Source organism: Fopius arisanus, unplaced genomic scaffold (assembly GCF_000806365.1).
Source record: "Fopius arisanus strain USDA-PBARC FA_bdor unplaced genomic scaffold, ASM80636v1 scaffold00131, whole genome shotgun sequence".
NCBI classification, from domain to species: domain Eukaryota; kingdom Metazoa; phylum Arthropoda; class Insecta; order Hymenoptera; family Braconidae; genus Fopius; species Fopius arisanus.
Window position 1 is genome coordinate 11,653 of NW_011887870.1, and position 6,283 is coordinate 17,935.

Sequence of the window (6,283 nt, forward strand, 5' to 3'; positions counted from 1 at the left end):
GGGAACCGCGCTAAATCAACAAGAGAATCTGCTGTTACGTAAATACCAATAAGATTAGATTATTTTAATTCAATAAGAAATATCAATAGAGTCAAAATGCCGCCAACAACTCGGAAACGTGCCACGAGTTCACGGCGTAACGCGAGTGGTAGTATTCGTCCGCGCAGTTCCTCCCGTGGTTCTTCCACAACCAGAACTCGATCGCGCTCTGCCTCCCAAATCCAAGAATTAATTACCAACGCAGTCGTAAAACATTCTAACCACCCATCAGGCGGAAGTTCATCCAACTCTGATAACCATTCAAATGCCTTATCCGAGATACGCGAGCTGAGTTCACCATCAATCACAAAATTCATATCGTATATGCCCCTGAAACTCGCTGCCGACATGGTCTCTAAATTCGACGGAAAACCGTGCACCCTCACTAAATTCGTAAAACAATGCCAAATCGCCGATCGTAGTGTTCGACCCGAGGAACGTGAACATTTATTTTCCTTAATCAAAAACAAAATTGAAGGCCGTGTTGACCAATTAATCGAGAATCGAGGTAAACCTATTGACATAAACGGTCTAATAAAAATTCTAAAGAACGCCTTTGCTCGAGAATTTGATATTGATCGTGTTCAAGAAGAACTGAAAAACGTGCACCAAGCCGAAAATGAAGACACGGAATTCTTTGGGGCTAGGGTTAGTTCAATCTTAAATCGCGGCATTGAAGCAATTAAAGAAGAATACCACGGGCAACAAGTCCCTGCCGTAGAAATACTGCTGGTTCGAGCAGCAATAAGGGGTTTTACGCGTGGCTTACGTGATCGTCTACATGGCACAGTGATTGCCGAAAGAAAATTTGAAAACCTCGACGACGCAATCGACGCAGTTACTCGACTCGAGCGGGAAATCGGAAATCACTCGTTACCCAAAATAATCACCCGCGAGACGCGTACCCTCACAATCCATGACGCAGAAAACACATACTCACCACTTAATACTCAAAACACACCTACGTTCACCAACCCTTACGACATTCACGCGACTTCCAAGACGCACTATGCACGATCCGCCTTCAACAAACACAATGGACACGCGCCTCCTACTAGACGCATATATTCAATCCAGGGCCACGAAACACGCACGTGTTATAATTGCAACAGACCAGGACACATTGCCACTCACTGTCCCCAGGAATCTACCCTGAAATGTCACTGGTGCGGTAAATTAGGCCATAAAGAGAGCGTTTGTCGATCGAAATTAAGTGGGAATCCTCGATTCAACCCTCATTACAATGCCAACCCATCAATGCAACAAACAAATTCTTTAAACGCCAACGGGGGCCGGCAAACGGGCGTAAACCAGGCACAACCCCTTATTGCCCACGGAAATTCCAACGCGTCTGTCTAAACTTAAAAACAAACGATACCTACGAATTACCTGTTGTCAGCTTAACTAGCCTCCAATTTAATGAGGGAACCGCGTGTTTTTTGATCGACACTGGTTCTCAATTAAATCTTCTCAAACAAAGTACATTACACCCCCACACCTCAATAAACGCAAATAAAATATACGGACTCACAGGGATTGGCTCGGGGATGATTAATACATTAGGGGAAGTTTTGTTAGCGATCAACAACTCAGGGATTAAATTTCAAATAGTCAATAATAATTTTCCCATCAACGAATCTGGTATACTTGGTATTTCATTCCTTAAGGAACAAAAGGCTCAGTTGACGTTCAGTGACGAAGTTCCTGGAAATTTAAAATTAGGAGGAAAGGCTCTTTCGTTCTGCTCGCCTGTGACACTCGAACTACCCCCACGCGCGAAAACCCTCATTACAATCCCACTTAAAAATACAACAGAAAAGTCAGGTTATATACCAAATATTGATGCCGGGCCTGGTGTATTCATTGGGGAATCGCTTGTGACAAATGTGAATGGCACAGCAAGAATCTTTGCAATAAATTCCAACCCGACTCCTATTACACTTACAGTTCCCCCAATTGAACTAGAAAAATTCGAAGTTGTACCTCCTGCCCACCGTTCCGCTCGAACAGCCGACCCTGCACTTGATAGATCAAAAGCAGAGGCCACGAGACTAGTCCAATTAAATAAAAATTTAAAACTTGACCAATTGAATGATGCCGAAAAGGCTAGCGTCCTAGAAGATATCGCATTATTCCCCTATCAGTTTACCCTACTCGGCGATAAAATAGGGTCGACCAACGCCGCTCAACACAAAATCATAACGACAGATGAACTACCGATTAATACAAAGCAATACCGATTTCCCCAAGTCCATAAAGAAGAAATAAAAACGCAGGTCGAAGGGTTACTGGAGGGTGGCATAATTAAACCTTCCAACTCCCCTTATAATTCCCCTCTATGGATAGTCCCCAAAAAACCAGATTCCTCCGGACAACCACGATGGCGGATGGTTATCGATTACCGCGGTTTGAACGAAAAAACCGTAAGCGATTCTTACCCCCTCCCAAACATAACAGATATCTTAGACCAGCTCGGCGGGGCTAAATATTTTAGCACGCTAGACTTGGCCTCTGGATTTCACCAAGTTCCTATGCATCCAGAATCAATGGCGAAAACTGCCTTCTCTACCCCACACGGTCACTACGAGTTTCAGAGAATGCCCTTCGGTTTGAAGAACGCCCCCGCAACCTTCCAAAGGTTGATGGACCAGGTTTTGTCAGGATTACAGGGTATAGAGCTCTTCGTATACATGGACGACATCGTGATTTACGCTAAATCTCTTGAAGAACATTCGCATAAATTACGAACATTATTAGCACGTCTACAAAGCGCAGGCCTGACACTTCAACCTGATAAGTGCCATTTTCTTGACAACGAAGTCGCGTACCTCGGCCATGTAATCACGAAAGACGGTGTTAAACCAGACCCTACAAAGATTAAAGCTGTTAAATGCTTCCCACCTCCGAAAACAAAGAAACAAATAAAACAATTCTTGGGTCTCATCGGATATTATCGCCGATTTATTCCCGACTTCGCGAAGATCGCGAAACCTCTCACGCACCTCACAAGACTCGACACCTCATTTGCTTGGAGCGATTCAGCAAATTCCTCTTTTGAGACCCTTCGCGACATCATCTGTTCTGAACCTCTTCTACAATATCCAAACTTTTCGCAACCCTTTTTAGTAACAACGGACGCCTCAAATTATGCGGTAGGAGCAGTTCTCAGCCAAGGAGTTATTGGGAAAGATTTGCCTATCGCCTATGCATCCAAAACCTTGAAAGACGGTCAACTCAACTATTCTACTACAGAAAAGGAGTTATTTGCCATTCTATTTGCCGTAGAACACTTTCGACCTTACCTTTACGGACGCCAATTTACTCTCATTACGGACCACCGCCCACTCGTGTGGCTCCATAACGCTAAAGATCCCACTTCCAAACTGATGAGATGGAGAATCCGTTTAAACGAGTATGACTATACTATTGTCTACAAACCGGGGAAATTGAATTCAAATGCCGATGCTCTTTCGCGAAACCCTCTGGATTCAGAACTCCCTCCTATACTCCTTTCCACCAGCCCCTCGACTACAGACAACCAAACAAAAAGGATCCTATGTCTACGGAATTTGGAAAAGGTGCCCGTCTACGTAGACAAAACACCGGTTCCTGGTCCCTCAATAGACAGGAACAAAATTGACAGATTAGATGATTTTGTCAACGAAACGATGATAGGTGCTGTTTTCCTAACGCGCGGGGAAGCAGTACCCGATGAGTTGGATAAGGTCGTGGACAGTTTGATGAGAAATTATAACAATAACTAGATTAGAGACAAGAATAACAGTGATAGTGACGGTTATGAGACAGCAGACGACAATGAGACGCCTAGTACTCTCAAGAGACCGAACTCAAGTACTAAGGGACCACTCACCCGCGCGTGGAGCAACTGTAAAGCTCAAAATCGCAAGGAGAGTGTAGCATCTTTGGGTTCCCAAGGAGACCGGTCTCCCGGATACAAAGAAGGAAGGTCGCGCTTTGAGGAGATCGAGACAGATTCCCCGGGCGGACATGAACCCGATAAGGTAGGTGTTGCATCCAAACGAGAGCCACCACGTCGGTCATGGCCTGGAGAAATCTTTAATTATGTGAGTGAAGTAGCTAGCGCCGTGTCTAACCTGTTTGATAACGGGATGTTCCAACGAGGTAGAACAGACCCGATTCAGGAAGACAGCGTTTGGGCATCACGCGAGCTTAAGGTTGAAAAATCAATAGAGAAACGTGTGCGACCTTCCATAGGCACGACCTCAGTTTTGAGTAACGACAAAATTTGCCCCGAAAGAATTAGTGACGCAAAAATATTGAGACTCGACGCACATGACCCCCTTCTCCCTCTGACTCCCAGCATTAATTACACAAAAGATCATCTGTACCTCCGCAAAGAGCATGTTGCGCACTTTATTCCCCCCGATTGTAATATCACCTCCGATATCGGACTCGAGTTGTTAACGAGGAGAAGATTCTATGCAAATCAGCTAAAGACTTGTCAGTTCAATCTGGGAGATGCACTAACTTTTCCCGAGGGGGTCTCCCATGTCTTCCACCTAGTCGTGAAAGAAACCCCCGATGGAGAACCCGCATTTTCTCATATTAAATCCTCAATAGAATCATTGAAACACCTCATGGATAGTCTTAATGTTAAAACCATCTGCATCCCAAAGAACGAAAACGACCTACCCCTTATCGATTGGCAAGAAGTAGAAGATGCGATAAAAGCTATCTTTAATGACCCAAGTTTTACAATTCTCATTTGCACGGGAGAAGTGAAAACCCCTCCAAAAGCTGAACGAAATTCCATAATAAAGGAATATCATGAATCGGTCGTAGGAGGGCATCAGGGCGTTATTAAATTATTTAAACGTATCCGCGAAGACTTCTATTGGCCAAAAATGCAACAAGACGTTGCTGAATTTGTCCGTACTTGCCCAAGTTGTCAACGATATAAAATCCGCTCTGCTAAAACCCGACAACCGATGAAAATAACAGATACCCCTACAACTGCATTCGAGAAAATCCAAATGGATATTGTAGGCCCCCTCCCTGTGACGACCAAAGGCAACAAGTATCTCCTTACAATACAGGATAACCTTACAAAATACTCCGACGCAATTCCCATACCAACCATAGATACAGTCACAGTGGCGATTGCTTTCGCGGAAAATTTCATTTGCCGTTTCGGTTGCCCGCGAACTATCCAAACAGACCAAGGAAGTAATTTCACCAGTCGAATTATGAAATTATTTTGCAAAATTTTCAAAATCCAGAAAATCACGTCCACCGCCTTTCGCCCACAATCACAAGGCTCCATTGAGCGCGCTCACCGCGTATTCGCTGACTATTTGAAACATTATTGTAAAAAATCAGATTGGGATGAGTGGATCAAGTTCGGCATGTTTTCTTACAATACGGCAGTTCACGAAAGCACACAATTCACCCCTCACGAGCTCGTCTTCGGTAAAAAGGCGATCATCCCATCCGAATTTGCCCATGAACGTATCGAACGTACGTTCATCGAGTATTTAGACGATCTATTTATGAAGATTACTACCACTCAAGCGTCTGCCACCGAAAATCTAAAAATGGCGAAAGAAAAGAGTAAGAAATATTATGATAGAGGAACCAATCCATGCGAATTTCGAGTTGATGATTTTGTTTATTTAATGAAGGAACCTAAAAAGGATAAATTTGATGCAAGCTGGCTAGGCCCTTATAAAATTATTAGGGTTTACGACGATTATAACGTAGAAATTGCTCTCGAAGGAAAGAAAATGAAAATTGTACATACTGATAAACTCAAACCAGCTAGTATAAGATTAGATGTTTAAGATGCAAATGTAGAAAAGAATGAAACCTTCATGTGAATACCTCTATTTATGTACATAGATGAAGAAATCGCTAAGCCAAACCTAAATTTATAGTGAAACCTACACTTAGAAACTAATGGCGTGAGACACAATGAAGAATATTAAATGTTGATATCAAGTTTAAAGGTATAGGCTAATGGATTCGATTTGTTCAATTATGAGTATCCTAGACCAATCATGTAAAACTTAATCCGAAGAAAGAAATTATAATATCTAATACTGTCATCAGCAAGAATACAGAGCAAATAAAGATGTTCCCATAGGAAACACCTTTTGAATAAGGGGAGGTGTTGTATATAGATCAGTATCAACCATATAATTTCCCCAATTTCCCACTAGTGGAGCTCGCGTTCCGCGGGAATAATTCAATTCATCGTTTCAAT